The sequence below is a fragment of the Mus musculus genome, chromosome 13 (genome assembly GCF_000001635.26).
Source record: "Mus musculus strain C57BL/6J chromosome 13, GRCm38.p6 C57BL/6J".
Lineage (NCBI taxonomy): Eukaryota > Metazoa > Chordata > Mammalia > Rodentia > Muridae > Mus > Mus musculus.
The window spans coordinates 117,787,521-117,808,972 of record NC_000079.6 but is presented as its reverse complement, the minus strand read 5'-3'; the positions used below and the strand labels follow the sequence as shown (position 1 = coordinate 117,808,972).

At 35.8% G+C, this 21,452-nt stretch overlaps 1 protein-coding gene across 1 annotated transcript in view; it reads right to left on the bottom strand.

The window, feature by feature from the left end:
- The window catches only part of Hcn1 (hyperpolarization activated cyclic nucleotide gated potassium channel 1), a 378,709-nt gene that overhangs the window by 172,056 nt on the left and 185,201 nt on the right, over positions 1-21,452 (bottom strand). The gene's annotated exons all lie outside the window — the stretch shown is intronic.

Genomic DNA, 21,452 nt, shown 5'->3' with positions numbered 1-21,452 from the left:
AACACTGAGATACATAAAATCACATAAAAGCCAACCAAAAATCTGTATGTTCCTAAATCTATAGGATATAACTTGCTTTAATAAATTACCCAAGAAACATTTTCAAAACATACATTATATATATATATATATATATATATATATATATATATATATATATATATATAGAGAGAGAGAGAGAGAGAGAGAGAGAGAGACATAGAGATATATATGATCTTTGTAAAAAGATTCCAATTTTAGGGTATGAATATATATGTGTGTGTGTGTGTGTGTGTGTGTGTGTGTGTGTGTGTGTGTGTGTATAGATAGATAGATAGATAGATAGATAGATAGATAGATAGATAGATAGATAGATGAAATAAAGAGACACATCTATTTTTGCTTGTACTCAACAAATTGTTTTAAATTTGGTGCATTCTGTAAGCACAAACTTCTTTTTAAAACACTTTTTAATATAACTGTAGTGAGGGCAATTTATCTTTGTAAATATATGAAAATTGTTCCAAACTCTTGTAAAGGTAAGGTAGCAGATACAAGAGCTTAGAAAAGACATGGCACTTATTTTGATATTATGACACCATACACACAATACATTTTGTAACATCAGTGGAGAGTTCCTAAACATAGTCTCAGAGAAGACCCAGAGTAAACTCAATGGGACATAAAATCAAAAAGTGCTGAATATGGGAAATAGATTCCTAGGGATGAAGGGGGACTGGGAGGGAAAAAAGTGATGTGAGTGGGAAGGGGTAGGGACAGTCATCTCAATGCAAAATATGCATCTGTGACATTGTCAAAGGACACCATTTACTAATAAAGACTATAATTACAATACAAGATCCATCACATGCCATTGTGACAACAGCAGATAACAATATATTCCGAACAGCAAAATTACTAGGAGCAAATATTAAGGATTTTTACTTCAAAATATTAGTATCAAGATAGACCTAATAATTAATAGTGAATTTGATTAAATCATATCACTATGTTTGCATATCTTAAAATATTATGCTGTATGTGATAAACAAAATTTTGTCTATTAAAAGTTTTGTAAACCTTAATTTAAAAGAAAATAAAGGATAGTTTTACTGTTTGCCTTAATTTTAATTTGGCTTTGATTTTGGCAAAGTCATAAAAGTGTTCTTTTGGTATTGGTCTCTCACATTTTTTTATTAAAGACAGATTTTCACACACTATATTCTTATGCTTTCCCTCACCCAATTGCTCTCAGATCCTCCCTACCCATCCAAGTTGACATCCTTTTTTTCTCTCTCTCTTTAGAAAACAAACAGGCAGAGAAAAAAAAAGAAAAAAAGAGATGGGGAGGGAGGGAGGAAAAACAATCAAAAAAGGAAGGAGAAGAGAAAGACACATACAAACCAACAAAAACACAAAACCAGAAACCATAATATACAAGCAAAGACCAACAATACAAAATGGCCAAGGAAAACAGTATGAGACAAGAAGTCTACATAATACTGTTTGGTTTGGTTTGTGTTGTGTTGTGTTCAGCATGTGGTCTATCTTAAGTGTGATTAGTATTTCCTGCCAAATTTCATGGGACAAACTAATTTTTCTTTGCAAGTAGATGTCAGTTGCAGCAAGTATCATTTATATTTCAAGCTACAAAGTTATAAAACTTGAAATGGTTCACCACTTCCTGAGGAATAATTCTCAGACATTATTTGTGAAAGTGTTTTCAGATAATTTGTAGGAGCAGGTTTGATAGTATTAACTTAGAAACATATGGATTTTGGGAGAACTATATTTTTAAATATCTCTGTTTTATGCATTTATTTAACTTTCTTGTGTGCTTATTCACCTTGTAATTCTTTAGCATTTGGAAACTTAGCCTAGAATGTAGGTCTGTTCCCCAGTGTAGTCTGTCTTTGCAGACTAGGTGAATGCTGAACTGATAAAGGGAAAGAGCTGGTTCTGATTCTACTGTTTGTGATACCTAGGAAAATGAACAAGCAGAAAAGGTATATCTTACAAACTATCTCAGTGTTTGCACATTGTGTAACTGTTGGATTCTCCATCTCCATCTACTGCAAGAGGAACGAGAAATGGTCTTATGTGGTGGCTAAGCAAAGTGACTCTTACATTTCTTAGTCACTGGATTCCTTGATAGAAACAATACTAATATTAATGACACAAATATTATAAGGTAACACATTGTTTTTGCTTCTATTTAATTCCTTGTACTGAGGTCAGAGCTTATGCCAGGTACTATAAAACTTCCAACAACCTGTGGCTGGGAAGTAATAGTACCAAGGGGATAACCTTCTACTATTACAGTGTTAAGTGTACATTGCACCAAACTACCTTCAGATATTTACCCTTATATCCACAATGCAGTAGCACTATGCCTTCATCAGAGAAGTTTCTTTTTCAGTGGGAAGAGGTTAATACAGTGTTTTGTATTTGGTCAAACAAGCACAAAGAATAATTGATAGTGGAGTTCTTAGCCTTCAGTTGACATTTACTCCATATCCCACTGTCTTAGGCTACAAGATCAAGCAGAAAACAGAGCAGAATAGCTGTGAGAACCAGAGGTGAAGGGATGCTGCAGAGCCATGTCTGTGGACATGAGAGGGCTGTGGCAGCTGAGATCCCAAAAGGGCTGTGGTTCCTCACATAACACTTAAACAAGATCAAGTCAGATAAAATTCCAAGAGTGATGAGAAAAAATGGTGTTTACGGCTGGGGTGATGTGAGGTCAGTTGTCTTTAGGGTTGTGGTATCTTGCAAGTTGTCAGTGCTTCAGTGGATGTCCTTACACTCATGCACATATAAGTAGCAGCATTTGGAACTAATACATGAAGAAAAAGGAGGATAAGAAGGAGAAGGAGGAGGAAGATGAAGAAGATGAAAAGTGAGGAGCAGGAGAGTATAAGGAGGAAGAAGAGGAAGAAGAGGAAAGGGGGAGAAGAAAAAGAAAAGAAGAAAAGGAGGAAGAGGAAGAGGAGGAAGAGGAAAAGGAAGAAGAGGGCTATAATCACAAAAATGTGGAGATGATGCATGGCAGTATGGTAGTAGTTGCAGGGTGAGAATGGGAGCAGATATGTTCAAAATACATTGGGTGTCTGTGTGAGTTTAGCAAGTCCTCAGACGTGAACCAGTGGTAAAATCCATGGAACTAAAATTACAGGTGGTTTTGAGCCCCTGGATATGGGTGCAGGTGGCTGAAGCCAGGTCCTTTGAAAGAGTTTATCCACTATTATCCACTGAGCCATCTCTCTAGCCTCAGGAATAAAATTTTATAACAGTTTGAGACTAAGATAATCACATAACAGAATTACTTTCTTAACAATTTTGGTTTCATAATATTTCTTTACGAAACACACTGTACTTATTTAAAACTAAAGAAGAAGTTTATGTATTTCAGTTGTATTTAATGTTAAGGATCAACTATCACTTCAACTGCTTTTCCCTTTGACTATTACTCAGCCTGCACTCTATGCTTTATCCCTTCCCATGGGAAAATTGAATGGCCATTTATTTTGGTTTTGGGTTTTTTTTTTTAAGCTCAAAGACAATTTCATTAGAGTGTAAAAGGAACACCGCAAGGCATGCCAGCTGTAAGACCTCAGCAGCTCCGTGGATGAGGAGAACTAAAAGAGAGAAGAGGAATACTCATTTCATTTTAAGGTGTCATGGAGGTCCGAGGCATGGCAGGGAAGAATCCACTTAATAGTGGAAAAAACTTTAAAGAGTAAGGAGATAAAAATATTGAGAGAAAAACCCAAAGTGTTAAGAAAAACCTGTTTGTTTGTTCTTTCTTTTTTTATTTATTAGGTATTTTCTTCATTTACATTTCCAATGCTATCCCAAAAGTCCCCCATACCCTTCCCCCCCACTCCCCTACCCACTCACTCCCACTTCTTGGCCCTGGAGTTCCCCTGTACTGAGGCAGATAAAGTTTGCAAGACCAATGGGCCTCTCTTTCCAATGATGGCCGACTAGGTCATCTTCTGATACACATGCAGCTAGAGATACGAGCTCCGGTGTGTGTGTGTGTGGGGGGGAGGGCGGGTACTGTTTAGTTCATATTTTTGTTCCACCTACAGGGTTGCAGATCCTTTCTCTAGCTCCTCCATTGGGGGCACTGTGATCCATCCAATAGCTGACTGTGATCATCCACTTCTGTGTTTGCTAGGCCCCAGCATAGCCTCACAAGAGACAGCTATATCAGGGTCCTTTCTGCAAAGTCTTGCTAGTGTATGCAATGGTGTCAGCGTTTGAAGGGTGATTATGGGATGGATCCCAGGTATGGCAGTCTCTAGATGGTCCATCCTTTCGTCTCAGCTCCAAACTTTGTCTCTGTAACTCCTTCTATGGGTGTTTTGTTCTCAAATTCTAAGAAGGGGCAAAGTGTCCACACTTTGGTCTTCGTTCTTCTTGAGTTTCATGGGTTTTGCAAATTGTGTCTTGTATCTTGGGTATTCTATGTTTCTGGGCTAATATCCACTTATCAGTGAGTACATATCATGTGAGTTCTTTTGTGATTGGGTAACCTCACTCAGGATGATGCCCTCCAGGTCCATCCATTTGCCTAGGAATTTCATAAATTCATTCTTTTTAATAGCTGAGTAGTACTTTATTGTGTAAATGTAGCACATTTTCTGTATCCATTCCTCTGTTGAGGGACATCTGGGTTCTTTCCAGCTTCTGGCTATTATAAATAAGGCTGCTATGAACATAGTGGAGCATGTGTCCTTCTTACCAGTTGGCACATCTTAAGGGCAATTTGCAAATTCATATGGAATAACAAAAAACCTAGGATAGCAAAAACTCTTCTCAAGGATAAAAGAACCTCTGGTGGAATCACCATGCCTGACCTAAAGACCTGTACTACAGAGCAATTGTGATAAAAGCTGCATGGTACTGGTACAGCGACAGACAAGTAGACCAATGGAATAGAATTGAAGACCCAGAAATGATCCCACACACCTATAGGTCACACTTATGATCTTTGACAAGGGAGCTAAAACCATCCCGTGGAAAAAAAGACAGCATTTTCAACAAATGGTGCTGGCACAACTGGCGATTATCATGTAGAAGAATGTTTTTTTTTTTTTTTAAAGTAGGAAAGAAGGCAAATTCTGCATTTCCCAAATGATTCAATAAGGCAGGCATGCTTAATGATGCTACATGATAGGACACATAAGGTACTGCATAACAGGCATTCAATCACAGTTCTTTTTCCACACAAAATTGCAATAACACATATCTACATATTTTTTAAAAGGGCTTCACTAAATTTAATGTTATCCTTATTTTCTCTGAAAAAAAAAATCACTCCATGTACTTCTAAGACCATGAGGAAAATGGAAAACAACTACATTTGAATCTATTGTACAATTCTAACAGGAATCAATGGTAGCTTGGTACCTTGGGTTTGTTTTGGTCTTTTTGGTTATTTTGTCTTTTTCTTTTTCCCCCAAAGCTGAAGAACGAACCCAGGGCCTTGTGCTTGCCACTGAGCTAAATCCCTAATCCCATTTTTAAAAAAAGATTTGTTTATTTATTCATTTATTTACATTAATTATTATTAATTATTACAGTGAGTATGCTGTAGCTGTCTTCAGACACAGCAGAAGAGGGCATCGGTTCCTATTATAGATGGTTGTGAGATACCATATGGTTACTGGGATTTGAACTCAGGACCTCTGGATCAGTGCTCTTAACCGCTCTCCCGCTCCGGAATCAGTGGTAGCAATGCTTATGTTTTAAGCTACAGAATTATAACATTTGAAAAGTAGATTCTATATACCAGTACTATTAGGTATCTAAGTGAACAGAGTAATTATAATAATCATTTAACTCCCTGGAAATTTCAAGTCAATAGCACATGAGAACTGGATACTAATTAGAACGAAGCATGCTTTTGCTGGGTTGTATTTGATGTGGACCCATTTTAATATTATATGGTATTATATTTAAAAACAGATATACCTTAATAGGGCAACTAAATCTACCTTTGTTTTCATTTTAAAACTACTTTCTTTAAGAAAAAGGGAAAATGTTATCCATCAATATCTATGAGGTATTGGATATGGAACTCTATCATACCAAAACTGTAGTTGTTTCTTGTCCTTGTACAAAACTAAAGAACTTGCATGCAAAATATTCACTCCTATTTATACCATAAGTCAGTTTTCAAAGGCTTACACTGGCTAATGAAGTATATATGCTACATGAATGGTTGTTCCGTTGCACTAAGGAAAATTATTTACACATGTTCAGTGCAGGAAGATTTTTCTTTTCACTACATATTTTCTTTCTGCTCTCAGTTGAATTTGTGGATGCAGAAGGCACAGATGTGTATAGCTGGCTGTATCCTTTTAATATTCATGAAGACTATGTGATGATATAGAATATCTCCTCAATGCACCAGAAAATTGGAAAAAGAAAAAGAAAGAGAAAGAAAAAAACAGACATAACTGTCATGACTTTAATCTACTCAAGAACATTGCTCACATGCTGGGGAAATCAAATTATAAATGAATGGGCTAGCAAAAAAAAATGTTTAGTTGATTATTCCTGGGGAAATGGAGTTAGTTAAAGCAGTTAGCTAAATTGGAAATTAACACAATGGCTTGCTTGTTCCTACCTTCTATATGACAAATAGCTGGAAATGCAGCAATTGCACACAGAAGTGGGCCACTGGTAAACTAGTGAGAGGATATTACGACACTGCAAATTTCCTTTGAAGATATTTGTGTGAAGATAATGTGATGGTTATTGTATGCAGTCTTAGTAGGAAATCAAAACTAGGACACTTTTTTAAATGAAACTTTTTTTTTTTCCTGAAACACTTTGAAAACTAATCTTGGAAGCTTGCAGTAAAGTAAATATTTAAAAGTTTTAAATGATAAAATGCATTATTCTGTTTTTATTTTTCTCATTAATGGCAGCAATAAAAGCTATAAGCAGATATTAAGTTGTGTCTGTGTCTGTGTTCATGCAGAAAAAAAAAAGTGCAAAAACCAAACTAGGAACCACAGCTGTACTCATCATCAGTGATTGAAGAACACTGACTGTTCAGAGGACCCAGGCTTTTGAATCCCATTACTCACATAGCAACTCACAGCCACCTGTAACTCCAGTTCTAGGGGATCTGATATCCTCTTCTAGACTCTGTAGGCATAGGGCATGCATGTTTTACATGGACGTAATGCAGGCAAAATGACCATCATAAAAACAAATAATTAAAAAGAAAAAAAAACAAAAAAATACTAAATAAACCTTCTGAATGTATTTCAAATATTTTAACAGCATTTTCTTGCAGAGCAGTTGAAAGTATTTATTTCATAAATGGTTTCAATTACGTCTTTAGTGTTTATATGTTCCTGTCTCTGTTTTGTTCACTACAATGCATATTAAAATTGTAATACATTCTTTGCTCCAAAAAGAAGATCTCATTAATTCTGTATTTTGAGCTACAACCAGAAACACAGTCCCGGGTTTGCTATGCACTTATTTCCTTCACAAAGACATGGCACTGAGAGGAAATAAAATGACTTTACAGAGGAAAATGAAGAGATGTGGCCTATTAAACATTATTAAATTTTGAGATACAACTCTTACAAATGGATTAACATCTTTCTTGAAAACAAATAATGAGTTTTCTTAAAATAGGATTAAACATCACAAAATTAGTCCTTGCAGTACTGGAGAAGTAACTAAAGATGGGGCTGTTAGAAAATACTTCAGAATTTTTTCTTTTACTTTCTCTTTTAGCCCTTTCAACATGCTCTTCATTCCCTTTCCTTCTCAGCAAATGCCTGGTCCAGATTCTTTATGCTCCATGAAGAGATCACAGAAAACTCTATTTTTATTGTAAATTACCCAAATTCAAGTACTATGACATAGGAACAGACAATGGACACATGCAAATATATTTCACTTACAAACTTCCCTAATTGATTTGGAGAGATAGCTTAGTGGAGAAAGCACTTGCCTTTGTCCTGCTACCATGAGGATAAGAGTTTGGAAGTGATAACTGGGCTGCAGTTATTTCTGAACTCCAGAGGCAGAGTATAAAAAATCAAAAACAAACAAACAAGAAAAACAACAAAAAACCCAAAGCAAGTTTATAGGCTAGATGAGCCAGAATTATCAAGTCTTAAGTTCAGGGAAAGATCCTGCTGTGATAAAATAGAGTAGAGAACAATCAAGAAAAACACTTCAGACACCTATGATCAAGTTCTGTACACACACACACACACACACACACACACACACATACACACACACACACACACACATTTATTTAAATGACACAGTATTCTTCACTTTAAAGGGAAGACATGATTTCTTGGAATGGAAAAGTACTAACTCACCATGCAAGGAAAAAATAATTTTACTTCCTGGAATTAAACTTGAATTAAAGGGTTGTTTGTGTTGTTGTTGTTTTAATATATACAACTCATCTTATATATTTGTTGTCAGCACAAAAGAAGTAAAATTTTGAGAATGAAAATATTTTTTCCTAGCATAAATACTGTATAGAGCCAATACTTAGACATGTGTCATGCAATCTCAAAATTCATAGCCTACACTTCTTTTATTTTTATTAGATATATTCTTCATTTACATTTCAAATGCTATCCTGAAAGTCCCCTATACCCTCCCCCTGCCCTGCTCCCCAACCCACCCCCTCCCACTTCCTGGCCCTGACATTCCCCTGTACTGGGGCATATAATCTTCACAAGACCAAAAGCCTCTCCTCCCATTGATGGCCTACTAGGCCATCTTCTGCTACATATGCAGCTAGAGACACGAGCTCTGGGGGTACTTGTTAGTTCATATTGTTGTTCCTCCTTTTGGGTTGCAGACCCCTTCAGCTCCTTGGGTATTTTCTCTAGCTCCTTCATTGGGGGCCCTGTGTTCCATCCAATAGCTAACTGTGAGCATCCACTTCTGTATTTGCCAGTCACTGTCATAGCCTCATAAGAGACAGCTATATCAGGTCCTGTCACCATATCAGTCTACTTGAACAGTGTGCAAACCACCCTGTAGTACCATTTGCTATGGAAAATCGATAGAGTGAGAGGACAGTAAAAACGGGCTTCCTCAAAGGGCTGTAGAGGTAAAGACAGTGCTTCCCAATTCTGCATGCAGTGGCCAGCACGGTGTCATCCTGCCTTGGCACACACTCTTGTTATTCTGGCAGATGAGTCCAACAAATTCAGAATTCTCATTTATTTGAGTGGGTTTCTGTCAAATACTTGCTGGAAGATTAAGTAGTGCTGGTTCACTGTCTTGGCATCTGCCTCCTGAAAGATATCACTGAGTAACAAATTTTGGGAAGAGGCCAGTAAAACAGGACTACATGTCTTAGTGAGGAAACCACGCTATTTGCTTTTTAACGACACTCAAGAAAGTAGAAAAACTGTTCTCTTGCCATAAAAGGAAAGCAAACCTGAAAAACTACAAAACCACTGGCAACATGGATAGCAGCTCAAGGTACAATTGAGTCAGCTCTCATCCCTTAGAAATGGGCAGTGTGTAAGTTGCATAACTTGGATTTTCTCCAGAACGGAAAGTGAACTATGACACTTTGTCAGCTCAGATAATCATGCATCTGGATACTTTTCAGGCCACCTGAGGCATTAAAAAAGCTAATAACCATAATATGGAGTGTGTTGTACGATCCACTCTAAATGAGAGGGTCCTTAAGAATACTAAATATTGTTTGTAAAAACTGGGTTTCTTCTATCACCCAGTCCCATCTGTGTGTGAGGTATAGGCCATGTGAAGAACACACACTGGCTCTAATCCTCATGGCTCCTAGGGTCTGCAATGGCACCTCACTAACCCACACAAAGATGATGTCTTCATCTTTGATCTACCCCCTGTTTAAAACGATGGGCTTTCTCTTTAGACCCACCAAAGAGTTTCTGCAATTGCCATTCCCCCTTTAAATAACATTGTTACATTCCTACTTAGATTTCATTAATTTATTATGGGAGGGGATGGGTTAGTCAGCTATTGGATGGAACACAGGGCCCCCAATGGAGGAGCTAGAGAAAGTACACAAGGACCTAAAAGGGTTGCAACCCTATAGGTGGAACAACAATATGAACTAACCAGTACCCCCAGAGCTCGTGTCTCTAGCTGCATATGTAGCAGAAGATGGCCTAGTCGGCCATCATTGGGAAGAGAGACCCCTTGGTCTTGCAAACTTTATATGCCTCAGTACAGGGGAACGCCAGGGCCAAGAAGTGGGAGTGGGTGGATAGGGGAGTGGGGGGGGGGAGGGTATGGGGGACTTTTGGGATAGCATTTGAAATGTAAATGAAGAAAATAGTTAATAATTAAAAAAACGAATATTGCCGGGTTTGGGGGCGCACACCTTTAATGCCAGCACTCGAGAGGCAGAGGCAGGCAGATTTCTGAGTTCGAGGCCAGCCTGGTCTACAAAGTGCATTACAGGACAGCCAGGGCTACACAGAGAAACCCTGTCTAGAACAAAAAAAAAAAAAAAGAATATCCTTGGTCTTTTCATTTCAGTCATCATTGTCTGGATATAAAATTCTAGATTAGAAATAATTTTCTCAAATATACTAACATGATTCCATTTGTTTTGGGATACAGTGAAATTGTATCTTTCCACATAAATGGTTTCAATTTTTTACATGTGGAATTTTTCATCCTATGTGTGTAGGAGGAATGGGATGGGAAGTCAGTTGTTGACAATGACTGATGGAGGGGTCCCACTGGTTTGAGGTCCATCACTGTGGCCAGCACACTGATTCATCCGTGTTCTGGATCATCCTTAGAATCCATGTCTACACAGGATGACAGTTCTGTGTGCAGTTTAGACTTCAGTAGTTGCCTCTTGTTGCTTTTATTGCTTCAGCATATTGGCTCTCAATAAAAAAAGAAGTGGATACCTTTTATGTTAATAGGAGTCATTTCAGCCACTTAAACGTGTCCTTTCTGTTTTATGGGATTGTTCTTTTGTTCACATGGACCTCATGATTATGAATATTTAGGAAATACAAAAAGCACACAAGTATGTCTTCCCATTTTTCCATAAGTTTTCATCTTATAATGTAAATTTTTCCAATCATGTGAGCTGTCAAATCAGTTATTAATGCTGTATTGTTACTGAAATTCATAACTGCACATTCTTTTGGAAATAATTCATGCTCAAATGTATTTATAACCAAAGTGTTACTTAAGATAGACCATATTTGAAGTGTATTTTCTAACCTGTTATCCTTTCAATAATCTGTATGTCGGCTAATTTTACTTTGAAAATAGTTAGTAACCAGTTCATCAAGATGTTCATGTTAATAAAATGATATTTTAATTAAATCACTGTTTTATATCATGTTAATATATGCACGTCAGTATTTTATCAATATAAGCAATTAACCCAGATTGAGTTTTATTTTTCTCTAAAGTATATTGTGTATTTAAAATTATGCATTATAATTCTAAGACTCAAACATGATAGCATAGGATTTCTTTTCAAATATTCACTAGAGATCCAAACCCCTTCATGAAGCTCAGATTGCTTAGCCTTACAGTACGGGCTTGTTCACTTGAACTTTGTGCCACCACTATATCATAATCTCTGAGCCTTCCTTTATAGATGCTCAACTCTTAAAGCAAACTTAGGTCCTCACAACTTATATAGGACAGTTGATCAAGGCCTGCTTTCACTACATGGCATATCTCCTAAGAGAATTCCATCCAGCTATCACTTCTTATTTATTGCCAAGACAGGACTTAAATGGATATTCCTCAGAGGAGACTTTCTTGACATGCAGAAAGAGAATTAAGGGCCTCCTCCCAGAGCAGTATAACCGAACAGAGTAACAATGTTTAATACATTCTTTATTTGTTTATGTAAATGTGTTTTAACCAGATGATAAATCCTAGAGTTCAATAACTGTATGCACAAAGTATGCCTAGCATGTTCATAAAATAGGAAGTGAAGGGGAGAAAAAAAGAAGAGAAGGAAAAAGGAAAAGAGGAAGGAGGAAAGCAGAAAAAGAAAGAGAGGGACCTGGAAGAAAAGGGGAACTAGGGATGAAGGGAAGGAGGAAGGAAAGAAGGAGAGAGGGAGGAAGGGAGAGAGTGGAGAAGGGAAGGAAGAAAAAGGAGGAAAAAGCGAAGATGAAAGAAACAAAGGGGACATAAGAAACTATGGAAAGAAAGTAACACAGTTTTGAATCATGTGGCAGATTTTATTACATGACACCCTCTTTTATTACTTCACATTTTACCAAATACATTTGTGATGACAGAACGTAATTTCAGCCTTTTTTAAAATTAGTTTTGTTGTTTGAAAATATCCTGCATATGGACAATTTATCCTAATCATCTCTCTTTTCATCAACTAGATCCTTTTGTCTCCTTTTGTCCCTAGTTCCTATCAGTGCTTCCTATATGATTCCTGTCAGTTCCCTTAAAACTCAGGAATCTTAGTTTTAACAAAGCCATATTAAACACCTATACTACATTTTGTATGATTTTGATGCATTTTAGTTTCAGAACATCTGTCGTTTTTGCTATATTCCTTCTCACATGACAAATGGCATTGTCATAAGTTTGCCTTACCCTTATTTAAACTATTAACCACCAAAACGTATTTCTCTGATCATCCTGTGGTTAGTTTTTACTTTTCTTTGTCTTCCTCTTATTAAGCAGTTTTATTCTATTGTCTGTTAATTTATTTTTATTTTTGAGAATATCATAGAATTTTAATGTTTCTTCCTCTCATTCTCTGCCTCAAAACCTTCCCATATACTCTTCTATGCTCTCTTTGAACTTCTTAACTTCTTTTTTCATTAATTATTACTACATACATCTATGTATACTGATACATGCATATTCCTAAATATAACTTGCTTAGTCTGCATAATATTTCTCATATTTATGTTTTCTAGTTTTGTTACAGGATAACAAAAGTGTGCTCTTACTTGAGGAAAACTATTTCTCCACTTTCAGTATTACAACTTGTCTGTAGCTATTTATGTACTGTTGAGGCCTTGTGGGCTTTCCCCACTTTGGCATATCTATTGGTATCATTCTTGTGCAGCTCATGTTTATACAGTTCTGTTGGTTTGAATTTAATGGTGTAGCTCCTGACATGGCTGGGAGACACAATCTCATAACAAACTCCCTAATCCTCTGGCTCCTACAGTCTTACCCCTGCCTCCTTCCACAGGGTTCCCTGTGAGAATGTCTTGTAGACATAGCCATTAAAACTCAATTCTACAGTTCTTCATCTTGATTGCTTGTAGTTTGATGTGTAGGGCTTTCAATCTGTTGAAAAAAAGTAGTTTTCTTGATGAAAAATAAAGACAACACTTTTCTGTGGATATAAGAACGAGTGTTTCGATTGGTAAGGATAATTCTGGTTTAATAAAGTAGCATATGTAGGTTCTCCTCCAAGATCCATGATATCACTAGCACTGATTAATTGGCCAAGTTTGCATGCTAGGCATGGTTTCTCTCTTGATGAGTGAATCTGAGGGCCAACTCAAGAGCTATTGCTTGCCACCAAGGTATGAGTGACAATACTCTACCAGTAGGCTGTGCTGTCATTCTGGTTCTTCTGATTGAGAAACATCATAGCTGGGTAGCACTGTTAGTTGCCTTCCTCCACTGGAAACTTTCATGGCTCCTTGAGATACCGTGACAGGTAGTCTTTAAGGAAGAAGCATCCACATCAATTACAACTAAGGGTCTCTGGGCCTTGTTTCTATAGTACATTTTGTCTTCAGCAATAGAGACAGCATTCTATCTCTAGTAGGTTAATCATGAACGATAGAAGTCTTGTGTTTTGAGAGTCTTTTTGACAGTCCTGAACAGCAACTCAAAAGAGGGTTTTTTTTTTTTTAATGTCTAGTGTTTTTGTTAGATTGTTGTTGACTCATTGAACTTATTGGGCTCATTAAATCTCTATGTGTGTATTTACACATGGTGTTATGTGCATTGTAGGTTTTTTAGGTACCATTTCATTGTTTTCATTTTTTATTCCACTGTTTTCCCTGAGTAGCATCCACACTTTTCTTATTCAGTAACACTCAAAGGTTATTTCAGCCAACAACTTGCTCTATAACAACTCTCCACATTTTACTGCTATCTATGAACACCCACCTACTTATACAGAAACTCTACTGGTGCAAAACCATCTCATGGCTTCATCAATAACTAGGTCTCCAACAGCATGTTCTACGTGTTTCACATTTCCAGAGAGAATGTATGATTCTCCAGTGAGGCTATATAATCCTGTTCAAAGTTTACAGAATCTATGATGCCACATCTCTCAGCTCAGTCACAAGAACATAATTGGGCAATTTTAACTAAGAAATACTGTACTTTACACAACTTTACAATGTACCATGATGTTTCTCTTTTTTTCTCTGATATTTCTTTGCTTTCATTCCTCCCTTTGTCTTGGTGACTATGCTTCATTAACCATTCCCTTTCTGCTTGCTTTAAATTTGTCCAACCTTGACCACTGTTAAGACATTCCAAGTCTCTCCTCAATAAAAAAAAGGTTCAGGATATATTCCTCTTCAGTCACTGAACATATATCTCAGATCTATTGAAAAGTTATTCACATATTTTTTCTTTCTATGCAATGCAAGTTTCTGGTTTGCTATATGATATTACTCCCAATTATTTGATTATCAGTATTCTTTGACCTTAAACTCATTCTCTGTTTTCTATAGTTGAAAATATATGTAATCCATTATAGTCACTATATTTTAAAGATTATACATTCATTACCTTTGGTGTTACTTAGAGTTCATTGATCCCATAAGGCTGATCTCTGAACTGTCCTAATTTCACTTCCATGATAAATCAACCTGTAGCTGTCTAAAGTCAACCTGTAGCTTCATAAAGTTTCTCACATTCTATATCTCTCTTGTACCCTCTGCAGAGCATTTTATTCAATGATGCTCAATGTAGCCTTTTCTGAATGCTACAATCTACTGACTCAGTGCCCTTGCTTTCCTTAGGTAACTTAATCCCATTTAATTGCCCTGCAACAATTCTTGAATTGCAAATTCTTTATTTCACATGGTCACCATCTGTCACTTTGATGTTTTTTTAAACATCCCAAATTATTTCATCTTTCTAGATTTGCCCTCCATCCTATAATTAACATTTTTTTCTCAAAACACAAACAGAATTGTTGGCATTCTCCTTAATTTGTGATAAAAAACTAATTCTAACGTTTAACATAATAAGGACTTCAGAATCAGGCCAAAGCTTACTTGTCAAGTCTCCTCTCCTTTGCCTACTCTTAGCCTACACATTCATTTTCTTCTGTCATCTCATTTGAAAAATTAATGATTCACTATTCTCACATGTCTTGAGTTATGTAACCAATATCTCCATTAAAAATTTTTGCTTAGATGGGAAGAACCATGTTTTACCATTCTAGGTGCTTAATGCCTTTGTCACATGATTTGAAGAAAAATATGTTGAATGAAGTGAAAATGGATAGATTCAACCCACTATTGATAATATGCACCCAACTTGCCTTATAGTAGTAAATATTACACAAAACTACAAACGAATTGTCAATACACTTGTCCAATGTTCACTAATTGTAATGCCGTTATGAAACAAGAGATACCTTATGTATTTTTGTGCTTTTGTGTTTTGAATGTGTCTTATATTTACAGAACATCTAAGATTATTGTAAGCATTATATCCTTATGACAGTGCATATATTTCGTTTTCTAAAACTACTTAGAATTAATAAAAACAAGGTCTTTTCCACTTTTATTGTTTTTGACAATATAAAGACTCAAGATCTATTATCAACTTGAGCTAACAAGCTATCCTTGTAACAGAAACCCAGCTTGCCAAAATTTACTATAAAAAAATGAAATTTGGACTCACTCCTCTTGAGTTGGCACTATTTAAACTCAATAGAATTTGGTATTTTTGACAAGCTCTAAGTGAAGGAGTCCAAAAGGTTACTATCATTATTATCTGGGCTTCCACCCAGCACTCAAATTCACAAATCACTGTCATGTTTAGGGCTAAACTTAGCCATGAGTATAGCCTGCATGTTGTTATTTTCATTGGGTGTACTTATGTAGAATAAGAGGTAAAAGAATAATTTTGTAATATGCATACTAATTTTCTAAAGAGAAAAATATTTTGAGTTCAAGACTCATAGTATACAGAAGCTATAGTGTCATAGCACTATAGTTTTAACTATAAAACTGCTCTTAAAATCATTTTCAAAGGAAAAGTCAGTATTTCTTAGAGGGAAATACATTTTTAGGTTCAGTTTCCGGTTTATGTATTCAAAATAAGATAATTTTAAAATTTTAAAATGAGAATAATTGGAAAATATTTTAATCATAGATCCAGTAACTGCAGAACGGTATTTTTACCATTAAGAAGAGACAGAGGCATTATAAAAATTTTATAAATACAGTACAACCAAATCTTCTCGGGATTTTAGAACATTTGTTTTTCATCAATCAAACATACTGACCAAGCTATACTTTACAAGATATTCCAACAGTCTGAGTCTTTTCCTCCCTTATCAGTTACAGACCTAAGCTCAGTGCATTAGGAAGAGAAGGCAGAGTTTTGGGAAAGCAAGTATCACATATAGTCAGAATCCTTAGGATGGGATTAATATATACTTGAGGAAGCAGATGGAACCTTACTTCATTTCCATCTCTATTCCATTTAAAGACACAACAAAATAGCAGCTTTCTTCAAGTCAGAAAAATAGCTCTCATCAGAGAGTTTCATTAATAAAAGGCCAGGAACATTAAAGAAAAACAATCGAACATTGCTGCAGAAAGGTAACATGGCATCCTATCCAGGCTGAGTTGCATGGGCAACTGAAGTGACTGAAGGAAACTATGAAAGACCACACTGTTCACAAGGCTAAAGTGAAGCAGATCCACAGGAAAGAAAGGGGCAGCAGTAAGCATCAGTTATATGTTTTCTCAGAGATACTGGCTTGTGTGTCCCCCTATTATTGTCCTGATTACTATTTAATACCTGAGCAAAGTAACCTAACATGAAATTTTGCTATGTAAGAAAGGTAATACTTAGACTTAACTTCTTGTTTCATGTAAGAAGTATTTCAGAATACTCATTTGTAATGTAGCTGTAAGGCTTTCCTTGGTGAGGTTCTAATACCTCATCCCTCAAAAATGGACCAAATCCTTTAAAGAAGTTGATGGATAGAAATTTAGCAGACAATGAAAAATTTGAAAGACTGTCCATCCATCCTCCAGTATTGTTGTGTACTTAATGCGTTTCTCCAAGAGTCAAAACATCAGGCTGCTGTTGGTGCTCTTTGGAGCCCTTGCTGCCCCTAGGAGGAAGGATAAGTCTCAGCTACAGCAAAATCAAAGTATCTGCAGCTCAGATAAATGCACTCCATCCATGTCATCACTCACACCCATGAAGAATAAGCTTTGAATCGGCCCACCTATCTCAGTCCCATAGGACTCTGAATCCTAAAAGAGGTGTAACATGTTTCCCACAGTGATTAGTTTTGCTGAAAGGTAACATCTATCACTTTCTAGACTTGGACAGGATGCTCACAAAATAATGTAACTTTCCAACTGTAACATGGGTTCTGTTTTACATGGACAGGGAATAAAAGCCAGAATCGATATACAAGCTGTAGGAAGCAGGATTATAGGACTCACGAACTAGAATCTTTCACTTCCAACTTTTTCCTTAATCTCTCTGCCAAATCTCTATGAGTGAAATGCCTTTTGCCTTCAAAATGCACTCATATGTGTGTGTGTGTGTGCTCACACACATGTGTGTGAAAATATATATCAGCTTAGTATGTGTTTGTCTCTATGTGAGAATGTATTTGTTGGAGTATATATTTACATTTTGTCTTAAAAATGTTTAAAAGAAACTTAAGGTTTGTAGTTTAATCCCACCATTACAGGTAACTATTTATTTAACTATATCTATGTATTTTCACACATGTCAGGAAGATGTACTATAGAATGGCAAGACATATTTGGATTTTCTACATCCTAAAAGTCAAAAGCTAATTTCAAAAGGAGTCTATTTTTCTCTTTTGAAGTATCTAAATTAAAATGCAAAAAACCCCTAGTGACTGTCAAATTATTCATCAAAATGTATAAAATTAATGAAAACCTATTTATTAGAATTAATAAGAAAAGGCTTATCTACTTTGCAATTCAAGCGAATAATGTATTTTCAATGGCAAATAATGAGTTGTTTATCACTATGAAGAATGAAGGGAGAGAAGCTACTTGTCTACTGTGACAGAACTGTAATGATGTGAACTGTGCACAGAAAAATACAAACCAGGCTCGGTTTCATTAACTGCTACGCAGTGTCAAAATTCTTCCAGATAAAAATAAAATACTTTTTCATTTAGTGGTAAAAGCATGGCCTTTATAAATAGCTTTTTCTTAATTCATAGATATTTAAATTCATCATGCAAATATCTCCTTTCATCATTACTGAAACCGGGCTAGAAAAATTGAAATGGTTTACATAAACATGTACACATATTTGGGGAAACATTTACAAATATATATTTCCCAAAGGGGAAGTCAATGGCTTAGCATTAGAATTGCCAAAACTTTCATTATATCCTTCAAAAGAATTGCTTCTTATATTTATATATAAAAAAACCATAAATTTCATTTTGAACAAAGTAGCTGTTTTCTACATTTAAGAAAACTTCTTCATGTTTTTGTGGTAGACTTCTTCCTTAGCAACAGGAAAATAGGCAGTCAGTGGTAATACACAGGGACAGAGTCTCAGTTTTGAAATGACATAATCATGGATCAGAACAGGGTCAAAAATAAAGTCAATAAGCAGTACTCTTGAGTCATGTTTGTACCACCATTTGATTCTTAAACTACATGATGTTTGTTACATTTTTTAAATGTTTTTTTATTGGGTATTTATTTCATTTACATTTCCAATGCTATCCCAAAAGTCCCCCACGCGCTCCCCCACCCACTCCCCCACCCACCCACTCCCACTTCTTGGCCCTATCGTTCCCTTGTACTGAGGCATATAAAGTTTGCACGACCAATGGGCCTCTCTTTCCACTGATGGCCGAGTAGGCCATCTTCTGATTCTTATGCAGCTGGAGACACGAGCTCGGCAGGGGGGGGGGGTACTGTTTTGTTTTTTTTTAATAATTTATTTATTTTTTTATTTTTTTAACTTATTTTTAGCATATGAGGTGAAATGTCCAGTTAGGTAAAGTGACCCTGCAGGCTCATCACCTGCATTTACAATTCCATCTTGCTTCTGGATAAACAGTTTCACTTCCACCAGGAACACATCCTTCCCTATGTCTCTTGAGAGTGTGGAAACATCTTCCTCCCTCCCGTGGCCCTCTTGGGTTTTATTTTAGATTTCACCATGATGAGGTATAATTGCTGTTTGTTGTATGTATCCTCTTTCCGAATCATCTACCACTTCCGAATAAGTAGTGTTTGTTTGCATTGTATTAATACTTCTTTACATGAATTAACAAATTTCTAAAAAATACAGAAAATGCTCTTTTGGATTATAAAAGAGTTTAAGTTTTTTGTCAGATTCTGGAGCTATATAATTTAATTCAATACTATAACCAAGATACATTCATAACATCAAGAGGAATATTCAAATTAGTTACATTCAGCACAACCTCCACTGTGTCAACTATTACAAATCAACAGGACACCATTCACAAGAGTTTGTATTTTGCCACAGTTTCTCAGAACTAATTCTTTCAAGAATGAGAAACTTTCCCATTATTTTCTTCATTAAGAAGACCATGATTAAAAAAGAAAAAAAAATTAAAACAACACAAGAAAGGAGAAAGGGTATGGGGGAAGAAGGAAGAGAGGGAGGGAAAATAGATTAAATTCAAAATAATTTGAAAGAACACTTTACTCAGTAATGCAAAACAGAGGAAAATGAATGCCATTCAGAATGGTACTCACAAGTTGATTTATAGACCTAAGCCAAGGGAAATTATTTAAACATATGGCGCTGCTGGACTTAAGCTTGTGAAAATCGTGATCTGTAATTGTGGAAGAATATATAAAAGCAATTTTAGAGACAAATAAGACAGTATTCAGTAATGAAGTGGATACAGAACACACAGAAAAGGGAGAGAGTGTCTTATAATTGCCAGGCTTCTACTTGTAGTATATAGTAGTAAAGTCAGCTGTCGATACTGGAATACAGATCAAAATACAAAGGAAAGGGGGCTTTAGTTTTAAACATTCTGATATTAAATTGCTCATGGCTTATCTGAAATATCAAGAAGATATTAAGAGATGTATATAAGATGATTAGAAGAAAAATAGGACAACAGACAAGAACTTGGATGCCACTGGGATTTTTATAGTCATGGCCACCGATACTCTATAACTCATCACTGTATTACTTTAGGAAAATCAGGCAGATGGAGCACAGAAGGTGACCCCTCAGCATGCGACCAGCCACACAAACGCACTTTGGAAGGGTAAACAAAGTAAGAATATTTTTTATTCTTCAGGAGAATCTCCTTCAAGGCACTTAATTTTGGACATGGTAAAGACTGGATTTTATAAATAACAGAAATATCCAATGTCTACTACATAATTGGTAAGACCCTGTGGTTTCTTGGTCAAATTGTGTTAGCAATTGCAAACCGTCGGCAATAGTCATCTCCATCTAAAGCCATCAGAATGAAAACAGCCAGACAAAGGGGAAAGATAGGAAAATATTATCTACAACATAATTTGGAAATCAAACAGTATTTTAAAATGTAAATATGTATATAGAATATGCAAGTATGAGAATGTTGATAATAATATGATAGTAAGAATCTATCATTGTTTATTTTGTCATTTAAGAAAATTCAGTTTTAAAGTGTATGTCTCTCTACCTTAGTGTTCTTAGAATAAAATGTAGAATTAAAGTTGTGTCAAGTTGATAGAGATGAGTAAAGAGCTCGCTCGTGTATGATTTCATTCACAAAGTTCCACTTGGGCCAGATAATCAAAATGGGACTAAAGCAAAAAAGACATATTTTTCTAACCTATCACCATGACATATTTAGTCTGTTGAAAATGTAAATTATGAATATTATTTCATACAATAAAATTTCAAAGTTATTAAGGCAAGCAAAATATTTAAGACAAGGCAAACTATCAACCTCAATTGCAACAACAGAAGAGAGCAAAGAAATCTTTAGTTTATTAGTTTCCTAGTTGGCCAATAGGAAATATATGAATCAAGTTTACTGTAACATAGATCATAATAAAAATGTATACCTATGAAAGTAGGCAAATTGCTTGAATAATCTCTTGTAGACACCTTATTAAAAACTATAAGATTCTTTTAAGCTGTTTGTGTCATCATTTTTCTATATTTGCTTCTTAATATGTTCTCACAATGTTCCTTGTTCAGAGTCTATTTTCTCATAAAAGAACATTATGCTG